This window comes from Saimiri boliviensis, chromosome 8 (assembly GCF_048565385.1).
Source record: "Saimiri boliviensis isolate mSaiBol1 chromosome 8, mSaiBol1.pri, whole genome shotgun sequence".
NCBI lineage: Eukaryota > Metazoa > Chordata > Mammalia > Primates > Cebidae > Saimiri > Saimiri boliviensis.
This window is the reverse complement of record NC_133456.1, coordinates 123158715-123174901: the sequence shown is the minus strand read 5'-3', so window position 1 is coordinate 123174901 and position 16187 is coordinate 123158715. Positions and strand designations below refer to the sequence as shown.

The 16187-nt window shown below is 36.2% G+C and overlaps 1 protein-coding gene across 26 annotated transcripts in view; it reads left to right on the top strand.

The window, feature by feature from the left end:
* ZNF438 (zinc finger protein 438) overlaps positions 1 to 16187 on the top strand; it is a 171125-nt gene that overhangs the window by 66044 nt on the left and 88894 nt on the right. For 23 of the 26 annotated variants that reach the window (XR_012519031.1, XM_074405212.1, XM_074405219.1 and 20 more), the window contains one exon: positions 12953 to 13029. The gene's annotated coding sequence lies outside the window, so the exon portion shown is untranslated. Of the gene's footprint in view, positions 1 to 2389; positions 2570 to 12952; positions 13030 to 16187 lie in introns of all 26 variants that reach the window. The other 3 variants (XM_039478928.2, XM_074405202.1, XM_074405209.1) reach the window with 2 other exon arrangements.

The following is a 16187-nucleotide window of genomic DNA, read 5'->3' as shown; positions in this document are numbered from 1 at the left end:
AAGGTGGGAGCAATCAGTGGATTTAACATAGTGTATATTGGTATTTTATTTAACCCAGTGTTTCCCAAATGTGTTTGAACTTGGAAACACCCACCCCCTTTCTTCTTTCCTTCCTTCCAACTTCCTTCCTTTCTTACTTTATTTTTTAAGAACACATATTAAAATCCCTTATAGAACAGGTTTCAGGAATGTGCACTATGAAACTTTCATACACACATGCACATTACAGAGATACGTTGTTTATGTCTTTTTCTATTAATCTCTACCTTTTCTGGGGCATAAATGAGTAACTTACAAGTTTTACTAGTTATTCTGATGTCAAGTTTAGTGGGAAGGAGGCTGAAGCTCTATCTAAAATAAAGTTTGAGATTGATCTGAGTATTTTAAGAGTTCTTACTATCTGTATCTTCTATGGCCTGTTGCTCTGTACAATCAGAAGTTGACAGAGCATAACAGAAGTTATCTCTATGGGGAAGAGTAGGGTGGGTCAGAGGTGAAATGAGACTTTTCCCTTTTGCCTTTTGTAACCTTAAGAAGAAAAAGCAAATTAAAAGACCTAAATTGATGGAGAGAACCAGTACTTTACAACAGAATTTCTTATTTCAAGCTTTGGTAACTACTAGCTTCTCTGGTAGTTTTAAACATGTTTTATTTAGAAAATAACAAAATTTGTAAAACTTTTTAAGAAATAGGCTTGTATAAAAGTAAGATAAATCTGACAAGATTGGATTAATATCTTTTGTCCTTTATGTTGTACGTACCTGTTGTTAATATACTGTGCCATCAATGTATATTTATGTGCTAAATGAGCAACGTGTATTATTTTTCTCTGTATCTTTGGCAACTAACCTTGCAGTGTGCCTGGAACATAGTACGCATTCAATATGTTTGTTGACGTGAGTGTGGGGGTGGGAAAACTTAATTTCAATCCTATGGAAATATGTTAATGGTTGAAATCTTAAAAGGATTATGTTCTTTTGAAAACATCTTTAAAATATAGCCCATTTGATTTTTGCATATATATCTATCTTGTCTAAGAAAGGATTTAAGGTGATATACTTAGTACAGTTGGATCAAATAAAATTTAAAATAAATGGGTAAAAGAACAAACTTGGAGGATTTATACATCCCCATTTCAAAACCCAATCTAAAGTGATGGTATTCAAGACAACATGGCAGTGGCACAGGATAAGCAGATAAATCAATGGAGAGGAATTGAGAGTCCAGAAAAAAACATTTACATTTGTGGTCCATTGATTTTCGAAAGAGCTGGACAATTAAATAGACAAAGGGTTATTTTTTTTTCAACAAATGGTGCTGCAACAATTGGATGTTATATACAAAAATTAACTTCTTCACAATAATCATACTCAAAACTTAACTGAAAATGAATGATGGACCTAAATATAAGAGCTGAAATTATAAAACTTCTAAAAGGAAGCATAGAAAAAACTTTATGACCTTGGATTAGGCAGAGTTGTTAGGTATGATACCAGAAGCATGAGCCATAAGATAAAAAATTGATGAATTTAATTAAACTTAAAATTTTTATGCTACAAAAGACATTGGAAAGAAACTAAAAAGACAGGCTGCAGACTGGGAGAAAATATTTGCAAATCATGTGTGATAAAGAACTTGTATCCAAAACATGTAAAGAATTATAAGTAAATAATTAGGCAAACAACCCAACTTAAAGAGCAAAAGAACAGAATAGAAACTTCATCTGAAGAGACATGAGAATGATTAATAGCCACATGTAACTACAGTGAGCATCATTAGTCATTAGGAAAATGCACATTGAAAACACAATGAAGCCGGGCACGGTGGCTCAAGCCTGTAATCCCAGCACTTTGGGAAGCTGAGGCGGGCGGATCATGAGGTCCAGAGATCGAGACCATCCTGGTCAACATGATGAAACCCCGTCTCTACTAAAAATACAAAACATTAGCTGGGCATGGTGGTGCGTGCCTGTAATCCCAGCTACTCAGGAGGCTGAGGCAGGAGAATTGCTTGAACCCAGGAGGCAGAGGTTTCGGTGAGCCGAGATCGCGCCATTGCACTCCAGACTGGGTAACAAGAGTGAAACTCCGTCTCAAAAAAAAAAAAAAAAACAATGAGATACCACAATGAGATTACACCCCACTAGGTGGCTGTAATAAAAAGGACAATATATCGTGTCCAGGATGTGGAGAAACAGGAACTCTCATATTATACATTGTTGGTAGGAATGTAAATTGTTACAGCCACTTTGGAAAATAGTTTGGCTATTTCTTTTAAAGTTAAACCAACTTATCATATGTAGTAAGGTTCTCCAGGGAAACAGGACTAATCAGGTGTGTTTGTGTGTGTGTGTATACATGTATCTATATATGAAGAAATTTATTTTAAGGAATTGGCTCATGCAGTTGTGGTATCTTGGTGTATGTGATGGAGGAAAGCAGCAGAGGCTGAAGACTGAGAAAGAATTGCAGTTTGAGTCTGAAGGCAGTCAGCTGGAAGACCAGGAAGAGCCGCTGTTGCGATGAAGTCTGAAGGGAGTCTGCTGGGGAATTCCCTTTTTCCCAGGAAGGTCAGCCTTTTGTTCTGTTTAGGCCTTCAGCTAATTAGATCAAGCCCCCTCATATAATGGAGGACCATCTGCTCTACTCAAAGTCTACCAGTCTAAATATAGATCTTGTCCAAAATTACTCTTGCAGAAATTTCAAGAATAATGTTTGACCAAATATCTGGGTGCTATGGTCCAGCCAAATTGATACACAATTTTTAATCATTGTACCATATAAACCTACCAATTCCAATTCTTGGAATCTTCCTAACAGAAATGAAAACATATGTTCACACAAGGACTTATATGTAATTGCTCTTGGCAACATTATTTATAATAAACATTAATAAAAACAAGAAAAAAATCCAAATGTCCATAACTTGGTAAATGAATAAACAAAATGTGGCATATCTGTACATTGGAATACTATTCAGCAACGAAAAAGGAAGAAAATATTGATATATGCTGCAGCATGGATGAAACTTAAAAATATTGTGGTAGACTCAATAGACTACATATTACATGATTTCACTTATGAAATGTCTAGAAAAGGGGAACTGATTGAGTTAGTGAGAAGATCAGAGGCGAACTGGGGGTAGGAGAAGGAGTTGCGTGCATATGAGCTCAAAGGAATTGGGAGAGATAATGGGAAACTGGATTGTAGTAATGATTGCATCCATTAGTACATTTTAGTCCTCTAAAAATGGACCAAAACTTCATTGAATTGTCCAGTGTTCAATGGACAATGATTAATTTTATGGTATATAAATTGTACCATATCAAAATTATAAAAGTGGTACAAATGGAGTAAGGATAGGACACACATTACATCTTATAAACGCTCCTGTATTTTGCTTGAGGTGGATCACAGATTTTGCTCTAAGTTCTCTAAGAAGATATTTCTCAAGATGAGATTTGTTTTCTATTGTTTCACAAGATTAAAATTTATCAATATTGGCCAGGCGCAGTGGCTCGTGCCTGTAATCCCAGCACTTTGGGAGGCTGAGGCGGGTGGATCACCTGAGATCAGGAGTTTGAGACCAGCCTGATCAACATGGTGAAACCCGTCTCTACTAAAATTACAAAAATTAGTTGGGTGTGGTGGCACATGCCTGTAATCCAGGCTACTCAGGAGGCTGAGGCAGGACAATTGCTTGAACTCAGGAGGCGGAGGTTGCAGTGAACCATGATTGTGCCACTGCACTCCAGCGTGGGTGACAGAGCGAGATTCCATCTCAAAAAAAGAAAAGAATATTTTAGGAGAAGTCTAATAATTATAATTCAAAGGAAAATATATCCTTCTAGTTATACTGCAGTGTAATCAAGTCTGTCCTTAAACAGTATCCTCATAGTAAATAACTGAAGACTCTCTTCTGAATTCCTGTTTCTTGAGCCCCCTCTCTATATGGTCTGGTAGCCTAACATCAAAGGCACTTTGATAAATATAGCCCTGCTGGGTGAATAGGGAGAAGTACTCGGTCCGGAATACGATTCTTTGGTGGTATGACTTAATCCCAAGAATGGAACTACAAAAGACCTTGAGTAGCCAAAGGAATCTTGAGAAAAAGAACAAATCTGGAGGCATCACACTGCCTGACTTCAAATTATACTAGGAAGCATTTCCAAACCTCAAGAAAAATATAAATATCTAGGCACAGGAAGGTCAAAAGTCATTTAACCTACCAAGACAGAATCATAAAGAAATAGAACACCTGAGTACACCAATAATGAGTAACAAAACTGAATCAGTAATAAGAATTAGTCTGTCAAAGAAAAGTCCAAACCCTGATGCTTTTCCTGCTGAACATTTAAAGAAGAAATAATGTCAATTCTTCTCAAACTATTTCAAAGAATATTAACCATATTAACCCATAGTAACCAAAACAGCATATAACACACATAAAAACAGACACATAGGACAGTGGTACAGAATAGAGAATCCAGAAATAAATCCATATATTTACAACCAGTTGGTTTTTGATGAACATGCTAGGAACACACATTGGGGAAAGGACATCCCCTGAAGTAAATGGTGCTAGGAAAACTGGGTATCCACGTACAGAAACTAGATGCCTGTTTCTTACCAACATCAACTCAAAATAGATTAAAGACAAACTATGAAACCACTGGAATAAAACATAGGAGAAAAGCTTCATGACATTGGTCTGGACAAGGTTTGTATGGGTAAGACCTCAAAGCACAGGCAAGGAAAGCAAAAAGAAACCAGTGAGATTACATCAAACTTAAAAGCTTCCGTTCAGCAAAGGAAACAATCGAGAGTGAAGAGACAACTTAAAGAATGGGAGAAAATATTAGCTAACTAATATCCAGACGGGGTTAATATCCAGAATGTGTAAGGAATCTAAACAACTCAATAACAAAAAGCAGGCAAACAATCTGATTGCTAACATGGGAAAAGATCCAAATAGATATTTCTCAAAAGAAGACATACGGCAACAGGCATATGAAAAAATGTTCAACATCACTTACCAGGGAAACGCAAAATCAAAACAGTAATGAGATTATCACCTTACCCCAGTTAGAATGGCTGTTACCAAAAAGACCAAAAAAATTAACAAATCCTGGCAAGGATCTGAAGAAAAGGGAACTCTTAATTTATACTGTTGGTGGGAATGTAAATTAGTATAACCATAATGGAAAACAATGTGGAAGTTCTTTAAAATATTAATAATGGAACTACCATATGACCTAACAATTTCACTATACTGGGTATATATGCAAAATATGTGAAATCAGTATGTTGTTGAAGAGATAATCTGCCCTCCTATGTTTACTGCAGCACTAGTTACAATAGCCAAGATAATGGAATCAACCTAAGTGTTTATTAGGGTATGAATGGATAAAGAAAATATGGCATATATACACAGTGAAATACTATTCAGTCACAGAAAAGAATGAAATTCTGTCATTTGCAGTGAACATAGATGAACCCAGAGGACATTATATTAAGTGAAATAAGCCAGGCATCTCATTTATATGTGGAATGTAAAAAAGTTTATCTCATAGAAGTAGAAAGTAGAAGAGTGATTACCTCTGGCTGGGGAGGAGATAGGAGAAATGGGGAGACGTTGGTCAACAGGTGCAAAGCTACAGTCACATAGGAGGAATAAGTTCTAGTGTTCTATGGTGCAGTAGGGTGACTGTAGTTAATAACGTATATTTCAAAATGGAAGAGCAGCTTTGAATGTTCTTGTCAAAAAATGACAAGTATCAAAATACCACATTGTATTCCATAAATATATTCAATTATTGTGTGTCAAAAATAAACTTTAAAAAGATACCAGTTTGGTCACATACATATTTACATAAATGTAGTTTATCATTTCATTACAGTTATTCCCACTTTTATATTTCATCATTTATCTCACATTGGTATTTTGTATGTTGTGTTTGAAAATCACAGCTTTAGAGTACCATAAATGGTCTTAATTTTGTATTTGTAATCCCACTCTTGCTTCAGTCATGAGAAAGTGACTAAATAACTGTGTTAAATGAACTGAAGGAGAGCCTGAGGATGAATCCTTTGGCTTGATTATGTATGTACAATAGTTTAGTAAGACGAAAATGGTTGGTTATAATTGTAATGATTTAGTTGGTGTATATTGTGTTTGGAAAATTTTGTTTTATAATATCTCAGAGAAAATTGGCCTCTCAAAAATAATTTTACCTTGTAATGGACTTTGCAAATTGCTTCTGCAAAATAAGTAGGTTTAGGTTTCTGCTTTCAGTTAGGTTTTAGAAGGTGATAATGGGACATTATGGCTTCTGGAACAACTAAAAACATAAATTACAAAAATCAACATTGTCATAATAGGTTACTACTTAATAAATTGCCCCCATATTCAGTCGTGTAAAACAACAACTCTCATTTAGCTCATGGTTCTATGGGTTGAGAATTCAGGCGGGTCCCAGCATGGTGATTTTTGGTTGCATGTTGCATTGACTGAGATCACTGGGTGGTATTCTGCTTGTGGGTGGAATGCTCTGGAGGATCCAAGATGCATATGTATACAGGTGCCTGGGAAGAGGTGGAAGGCTAAGTCTACATGAGCTTTCTAGCATGGTAGTCTCAGCATAGTCAGACTTCTAATTATTGTGGCTTGGGGCTTCTAGAGTGAATTTTCCGGGAGATAAAAAGTGGAAACTGCCAATGTCTTAAAGCCTAAAACTGAAAAGTGGTGCCATGTCACTTCCACTGTATTCTGTTGATCAGAGGAGTCACAGAGTCCTCCTAGTTTTACTGAGAGAAGACATAGGCATGACCTTTCAGTGGAAGAAGTATCAAAATATTTGTGTTCATCTTTAATCCACCACACTTCACTATCTGTTCACAAACGATTTAGTCTCTTCCTATGTTCCCTGTATACTCACCCACTTCCAAGAATCCAAAAATTCTTTTCCTACTGTTCTTTAGCCTGAGTCTTAAAGTTCAAGAACTTATTTTCAACAAGTATACTGTTCAGGAATCTCCTCAAGTGTAGCTGAAGAGATGACAACCCAACAATATATTGAAGAGACAGTCATAGAGTAGCTGCAGTAAATATTCCCATTCGCAAATAGGAAAACCGGAGACATAGAGCTTCACTGGTTCATAGAAATTTTGATCTCCTGCTGTTAGTTCTTTTATTAGGGTATTCTTGCCTCCTGATAGTGATTCTCTGTGGCTCCAGGTTTTGTCTTCTCAATTCAGAGTCATCCTTTTTCTGTAAGAAATGGCCATTTCTTGCAATTGAGCAGCCTTTTCAGCCTTTCTGGCTGTGGAAATTTGAGAGTTCAGAAGCATGTTTTCATTTTGCACTATCTCTGTGCCCTTTCAGTGCAAGCTGATGTAATGATTTTTAAAACTTTGTGGGCTTCCTGTGTATCAAATTATAACCCACTCCATTATTCAGAGGCCGACCCACATTTCTTTTCGAGTGGCATTTTTTTTTCTTTCATACTGAGTTAAGATAGTTTGCAATAACACCCATAAGATTCTTATGAGCTTTTCTGTCTATTTGAAAGAGTCCAAAGTGCACATCATCAAGATCCTTAGAGGTCTTTTGTCTCAGAACAGAGTCTAAGTGTCATACTCTTAAGATTCTTGGAACTGAACTAGATACAATTTTAAATAATTTTGCAGTCTCAGCAAGGTGTTTTACAGCCATGCTGTGGAGATTTTTGTCCTGAAACCATGCTTTACTGGTAAGCCCCAAGCCTTAATAGTAGTTCTATAACTCTGAAGCTTTTTCTTACTTTTCTCTCTAGAGATAATGGGGGTGAGAATCTGTTTAGTTTTGAAAAGATCAAGTCCTAGTTCTTTAAAAATTTTTCTCTAAATTCTACATGAAAATGAAACAGTTCTTTCATCAGTTTATCTTTGTATAGGCGTAACTTATAGGTAGCAAAAGAGACCAGGAGTTTCAACCTTCTACCTAAAAATCTTCCTAGCCAAATGTCTCACTTTATGGAGTATATTTTGTTTTTTCTATTTCATGCAAGGAACAGTGTTACAAACTTTCCCCTGCGTAAGAAGAGTTCTTTCTCTGTCCTCTATAAGGTTTTCATTTATGTTGTTCAAGCCTTCACTAACAGTCTTCTTCAGTCACTTACAGCTTGTGCTCACCTCAGGTCCTAAAACCATTGCCACGTGTTTTAAGATTTTATTGTACAATTTAACTTCCCTGTACTAGCTTCTGTTATGGTTATCTAATTCTGTGTAACAAATTACCTAAGCGCATCACCTTAACACAATAGCCATTTTATTGTACCTCACAATTTGTGAGACAGAGAAAAGGGCAGGCTAAGCCGGTGGGAATTCTTGTTCATGTAGCATCACCTGAGGTCACTTGGTGGCCTTCAACTCTAGAATGAGCTCAGTGGGGTCTGGAGGATTGAAGATAGCTGTAATCACATTCCTGGCACTTTGACAAGGATAACCCAAAACCTAGTTTTATCTGGGATTGTCAACCAGAGGACCTACATATAGCTTCTCTAGTATAACAGTCCTACGGTAGTTAGACTATGCTGACAATAGCACAAAAGATAGGAAGGCAGAAATAGGTAAATTTTGTTATACAATTTTTATATTTTGTATGTGAAGTTGTGTAATAGTTGAAGTTATGTTGTGACAGGTTAGATGTGCATATTTTAGACATGAGAGCAATCACTAAAACTACAAAGATGCAAGTATATTTATAATAGGCCAGTAGTGGAGATAAAATGGAAAACTAAAAAATATTCAATTTCAAATATGACAGAATAAAAGGAAAAGGGAAGAAGAACAGATTGGGACAAATAGCAAAGAACAAGATGGTTCATTCAACTCCAACCGTGTAAATAATTACATTAAGTAGGAATGATCTAAGTATTCTAAAGTCAGAGATCATTAGGCTGGATAAAGTAGCACGACCTAAATATACTATCTACAAAATATTCCCTTTATATACAAAGAGGTTAAAAGTAAAAGAATTGAAAGAGATATCGTGCAGATACTAATCATTAAGAAAACTGAAGGGAACTATATTAATACCGAATAAAATAAACACAAAACATGAAATAATACTAGCAGTATTATATTTCTTAATGATGTAAGAATCAATTAATTAAAAAGACATAATTCTAAATGTCTGTAAGCCTAGTAACAGAGCCTTAAAACACCTGAAGCAAAAATGGACAGATCAGAAAGAGAAATAGATAAATCTAATACAGTTAGATATCTCAACACTTCTCTTTCTCACTTTTCTCTCAATTGATAGAACACATAGGCAGAATATCAGTAAAACAAAACAAAACAAAAAAACCCAGAAATCTGGAACAGTACTAGGCATAAAATTGAGAAAAATCAACAAAACCAAAAGTTGTTTCTTTGAAAACATTAGTAAAATTGAGAAACTCCTATACAAAAAAAAAGAAAGTTCAAATTAACAACATAAGAATAAAAAGGAAACATTAACAGAGATCCAGGAAATACATAAGGGATAAGAGGGATAAGAAAATGTTATGAACAATTTTATGTCAATACATTTGACAGTTTAATGAAAGAAACAGATTCCTTGAAAAATACAACATAAAAATGACTCAAAAAAATCTGAATACTGCTGTATTCAGCAGTAAAAAATCTGAATGCTAGTAAAAAAATCTGAATATCTGTTAGAGATATTGACCCCTTAATTAGAAATCTCCCCATCTCTAGAGGCATCATCAACTGAATTAGGTCTCAGTATTAAGTCCTTGAATGTGTCTAGAAATTTAAAACCACTGTAGCTGGTGAGTTCTCCCCTCAACCCACTCCCCCATGTAGTTTTCTTCATACTACTTTCTGTTTATTTACTTTGCATCCCTGTTGTTGGAGTTTTAAAGGGACCAGTTAATTGCGTCACTTTTTATTCTAACCTCTGAATTCTTTGAGTAGACTTAAGATGAGAATGAAGATGTCAGTTTTGTTTATGGAGAAACTAGGTAGAAGAGTATACTTAGCATTGCGTCTAGTCTTCCTACCCCTTCAAATTGGATTGACTTAACTTGCCCAGTGGTGTTTAGTATGTTGATGACTGGACAATGCATGTGCGTTTGGGCAAGCAAGTTCTTTGAGTCAGAGACCAATGACACACGTGGCCGGTCTTTTACCCTTTCTCACCAAATAGGTGTGCCAGAAAGAGGGAGAAAGGTTGGGGTTTTGTCACCTACAACTTAGGTAACGCCCTTATTATGGTCTCTTTTTCCAAGCAGTCACACCTTCCCAGTTCAGATGGAACCCACGGTTAGTCCACTGCTGACTCACTTTCAGTTCCTTATGTCCTTTGGACCTTATTCTCGATTGTGAACGAGTTATTACAGCGTTGATCTTTTTTCGTAACTGTTCTCCTTTCTCTTCCATAGAAATTTAAACCTGGCCAAGACTGCAATTTTTTTTTTTTTTTTTAACCATCTCAAGAAAAAGCATGGCATTAAAAAAATCCTAGCTTTTAAATGAGGGTCGATGTGTACCTTTGCTCACCAGTGTCAATTCAAGGCTCAGCACTGTTCATTATAAGGCCACCTTTGTTCATTAGTTCCTTTTCTTGTAAATTTTTCACCATTGTCTCCCTTTTCTAATTCCTGTTATTGGTTGACTTCCAGGACACTCCAAATTCTTCTCTGATGTCACTACCGGGCTTGAAAGTAATGTCAGCCCATACCATGTGGTGGTAATCTGTTTCTCCAAATCCTTATTTTTGAGTTTCTGATACTCAGAGCTCATAGTTTTTTAACTTTCTCAGCTATGCCAATCAGAATCATTCTAATATCTTAAATATCGGAAGCCCCTCTTTTCTGTTTTCTTCTTCTCTGGCAGTGTTTTTCTCTTAACTCTTAAATTCAATTTTTTTTGTTGTTGTTCATATACTTTCTCTTCATTTTTTTTCTCCCTTCTTCTCCTCCCTTTCCCTCTCCCTCTGTCTCAATAGATGGTCTTGCCATTGCGTCTGTGGTCGCTCAATGTTACTCCCTTACACAGAAAATGTCTGTACTCATCACCCATCCTTTCTTCTGTTTCTAACCATAGAGAAACAACTGTTTCTCCTCTTTAATGTCTCACTGTGCTAAAGTTCTTGTTCCCATCTTCTCTTGAATTTGTTCCATTATTTACCATTCTCCCTTTATATTTCTTCTCTTTACTAGCATTAAAAGTGAAAAAAAGAAAATCAACACCAACAACAAAAACCTTGTTAAAGATTCAGCTTCACTTTCAAAGTATATCAGGCTTCTTAGAAGACTAAAATTTATTGGTTAACTCCACTTTTTTGCCTTTAAAAAGAATCTTCCAATTATTGGAAATCTTAGTTCACTTTTATTGCCTTTCTGAAAGGTATTCCAAAGGTACTAGTGACTGGTAAGTTCTTACCAGTTCTTCTGCCCTGAAAAAGCAGGACAGAGCACTGTCTTCTTTTGCTCTTCTTTGGTGACTTCATTGATAGATGACAATCTTTTGTGGAAGGCCCTTTCTAAAATAAACCTTTTAGGAGATGTGCAAACTGTTCTACTGATTTAGTGCAGCAAACAAGACTGCAGAGATGATTCTGAAATGATACCTCCTTAGAGAAAATTTGTATAAGGTTTTTTATTAATTATACGTTGGAGCTCTGAAATTCTAGGACAGGCTGTCACAAGTGAAGTGAGTCACTGGATTGGTTGATTTCTTAAGTTCATGGTTGATGTAAACAATACCTGGTTCTGATGGGAAAGAAAGGTCTATTGTGACCTTATAACTGAATGTTGGTGATGGTTTCAGGTCTCAGTCTTGCATAATTGTTTAGTTGGTTATTCTGGTTCTCACTTTCAGGTGTATCTTCAGAGAATTTTAAACTTTTCACTTTTATTGCAGTTACTCAGATTTCTTTTCATCTTGACTACTGTAGTAACAAAACAGATCTCACTGCTTTTTGAATTTTCTCATGGTTAACTTATACTCAAAAACCAGAGCCATCTTTTAAAATACAAATTTGAGTGTGTTTTCTGCCAGACACGCTTGATGTCTCTCTCTCTATAAAATAAAGCCCCATGCACTGAATGTAGCACTCAGCCTCTTCGAGTGTAATCCCAGCCCCAAATCCTCGTCCTTATCGATCTCCCTCCCCATTTCCCTCTTTGTATTCAGTCCATAAGGCAAGACTGCCCACATTTTCCCTGTAGTGATTAACCTGCTCCGAAACCCTATAGCACCTTATGTCACTTTTAGCACTTACTACATATGTCTCGATACAGAGTTTTGTTTTTTGTTGTTGTTGTTTGTTATTTCATTTTTAATTGAAGGATGCTGTTCAGGTGACAATTTGCCCCAGAAAAAATACCAGTGGGCAAAATCTAGCCGGTTTTTCCCTTTCAGCCATTCCTCTGCCCTTTCTTTCTTTTTTTTTTTTTTAATTGCATTTTAGGTTTTGGGGTACATGTGAAGAACATGCAAGATTGTTGCATAGGTGCACACTGTGCTGCCTTCCTCCCCATCACCTACATCTGGCATTTCTCCATGTTTGCCTCTTAATTGAGGTTTGTATTTCTTAAGAACAAAAATTCTTATTCAACTTCATAGCTCCCCGTTCCCCATGATACTGATTAGGGCACAAATACAGCTAAATTTCAAATAATTCAGTTTAAATCAGGCTTAAATATCTATTGTATTTTCTAGAATTTTTAGAAGATGGACATAAAAATATGTGAAGACAATATATCTCCTATTTTAGAAGTCTTTGAGCCCAGCTTGAGATTTTTATTTTAGGTTCTTAACTTAATACCTGGTATAAGAAATGTAAATTTTATAGAATGTCATATAACTCTTTTATGGTCTTTCAGGTACAATCATCTGATTGGCTCTTATAAGGTACCTAGAAATTCTTTTAATTTCGTTATTTCCACTACATTTGTTTTCAGATAAAAATGAATCCCGTTTCCCATCCAGTACTGAAGTGCTAAAGTGAGAAGATATTTGCTAAGTCAGATCACCTCGGGTAAGTCTGCTCACATCTATCTTGGTACCAGCTTAAGGTTGATTTAAAATGCGAATAATTAAGTTCACTAACTTGGACGTCTCAACTTTCAAATTTCTCAGCATATCTTCTAGTTACCTTGTATATTGAATCACTGTACTTGGGAAATAGTACAAAGATGATTTCTTATTAAATTTCACATGCTTATAAAAAGAAAATGTTCAGTTTTAAACTCATGGTGTTATTTTTTAAAATGAGACTAACACCTTAAAATCATCCTTATTTGTGTCAAGTCTAGTCATAAAGTCCTAAGAGTCAAACAATGCTTTTGAAATGTTTTTTTCCGTTGTAGCTGATTATATATATTTGTATATATATTAGTTTTTAAAGTCTTTATACAACTTTTCTGGATGATTTATATGTTCTTATTTAAAGAAATACTTTGTTAATTAACATTTAACTACCATACTCAGACACAGGTATGCAAAGAAAAAAAATTAACTACCTTAAATGTTTATTAACTATTTGTATAAAAAAATCTTTGAAAGATCATCTTATTCACCCTCAACTCTTACAGTAATCTCCTAATAGTCTTTCTGTATTCATTCTGTCTTCCCCTGTCATGTGTTCATTGTTACATAAACCTGCATTTAGAACCACTTTAGTAATTTAAAAACTCTTTAATGGCTTCTAACTACCTCTTAGATGGAATCCAAGTTCCTTTGCCTGTCATTCGGAGCCCCCTACTAAGGTCCTGCAAACAAACCCCACTTGAGCCAACTGGACTTTTCCTATTCTCTGAACTCTCATTGTTCTTCATGCATCTGTCTTGATTTGTACTGGTTTTCCTGCCTGTGATGTCCCCTGCTGCCCTAAAACTATTTCCTCTGCACATTGAAACCCTGTGCAGGCCTCTCTATGACACATTCTCTGATTACTCCAGCTAGAGGCACTAGCTGTTTCTCTCTACCAGTGTCATTGAATGTTTTGTTGTATCACTGTTGTGGCGTATTTTACCATTTAGCTTTATTGTTTGTGTTTATGTCTGTCTTTTCTCCCACCCTAGATTATAAGGACTATAAAATCAAAGATCTTACCTGATTTTTGTCTCCTATAGCATTCACCATAGTCTTTAGAAATGCTTTGTAAATATTTATATAATAAATTAAGAATGTGCTTGACTTTTTCTCTCATTATTTCCTCTGTCTTTAATCCTTATAAACACATATGGTCCATATTCTTGGCAACCATTCTTGTTCTGCACTCCTTGTTGCCATCTTATCCTAGGAAAATACTGACCGTAGTGCAGTTAACAAGATACAGTCAGTTCCTGACCCAAGAAATACACTGTATTCCAGAATTTCAGGTCTAGTTCTGTTGTTTGGAATGAGAAAGCATTTTTCCATAAAAACAATGTTATAAATAGTGGTTAGGTTCTCAGCCAGCCCTCTCAAGACTATTTAACTCACAAGTACCAGTACTACTTTCACTATGGGCAGCCACAGTGTACAATGCTGTTTTGTGGAGAGATTATAGCTCTGGATATGGAAATAAATCTCCCATGCTCTAGAACCAGGACAGAAAGTTTCTGGGCAGGTTGAACAGTAGGAGGGTCTGAGCTGGGGCTCTGACAGTGTTGGATACTCTCCCATCAGAAGCTTCTCGGTTTTCAGTAGATACAGGAGAGACTTTGACCTGTAGGTTATGATACTCTCATGCCATCTAAATTGAGGGGAAAGGGACACTTGCTCTTCTGATCCTTCGACAGTTGATGAGGTTGGTAAACAGGGTTTTCTCTATCCTTCCACATGGGTGGGTTGTTTGTAAGTCACGTATTGACAGATCAGGGACTATTTCACTACTTCCTCCTTTTGGATATTATACAGATTTATGGGAATTGAATATATAAACATGGAATATACTTCTATCTATAGGAAAAAAACACATTTATAGGTGTCACCCCTATGTTTGATATCACATCAGTTTTTATGGACATGTGATTATCATTTACATGGGCATAATGATGCTTCTAGTAAGAAACACATCAGCATGTACATAAACAACCCTCAACATTGATGCCTGAGGTTGTCCAGCTGTAAGAAAAAACGCTTCATAAATTTCAGAGGATTTAATTTATTCAATCATAATTATTGAACGTGTGAGTGTCTACTTCATGCTTAATACTGTTGTCAATGCTAGAGTCTAGGAAACGAGAATAAAAGGTGTTGTATAAAGTTTGTCTTCCTTGGGAAGTCTGAAATATATAGGGAGCAAAAATATTAAACATTCACATTGAAAACAATATATGATTAATTGACATAAAATACTTCATAAACATAAAAAATGCCTTTTGGATTCTCAGAATAGCAATATCATTATATTCCCATGGTTGTAAGGATACTGGTGGGATTTCACCTAGTTTTAGAAGAATAGTGAAGTTGTAAAGAGAGAGCGAGAGAGGAAATGATATTCCAGGTTGGATTAACAGCATGAATAGAGGACTGGCTACACAAACAAAAAAAAGGCATTACTGGGCCTGGCGCGGTGGCTCATACTTGTAATCCCAGCACTTTGGGAGGCCAAGGTGGGTGGATCACGAGGTCAGGAGTTCAAGACCCGCCTGGCCAAGATGGTGAAACCCCATCTCTACTGAAAATGCAAAAAAAATTAGCCAGGCATGGTGATCTGGGTACCTGTAATCTCAGCTACTCAGGAGGCTGAGGCAGAGAATTGCTTGAACTCGGGAGGTAGAGCGAAGATTGCACCACTGCACTTCAGCCTGGGCAACAGAGCAAGACTCTATCGCAACAAAAAAAAAAAAAAAAAAGAAAAAAGCATTACTGAATGGAGCAGAAGGGTTAATTCATGTTGGGTGAAACAATAGGGGGGCAGAAATAGACCAGTGGTTCAACCCTGGCAGTAGATAAGAATCGTCCATAGATATTTGTAAAGATTGCATCCCCAGATCTTAGCCCAGAACTAGTAAATAGAGTTTCAGGGGCATGGGACATAAGCCTGTTTATTTTTTAAAGCTCCCCTTGTGGTTCTGATATTCAGCCAGGGTTGAAAATCCCTGAATTAGAAGAATGGGCCAAATTTAGGAGAGCCATGAATGCCCTCCTGAGGAGTTGGGCCTCTGTCCCTCAAGCAGTGGGAAGACTTCAGAGGTTTCTGAGATG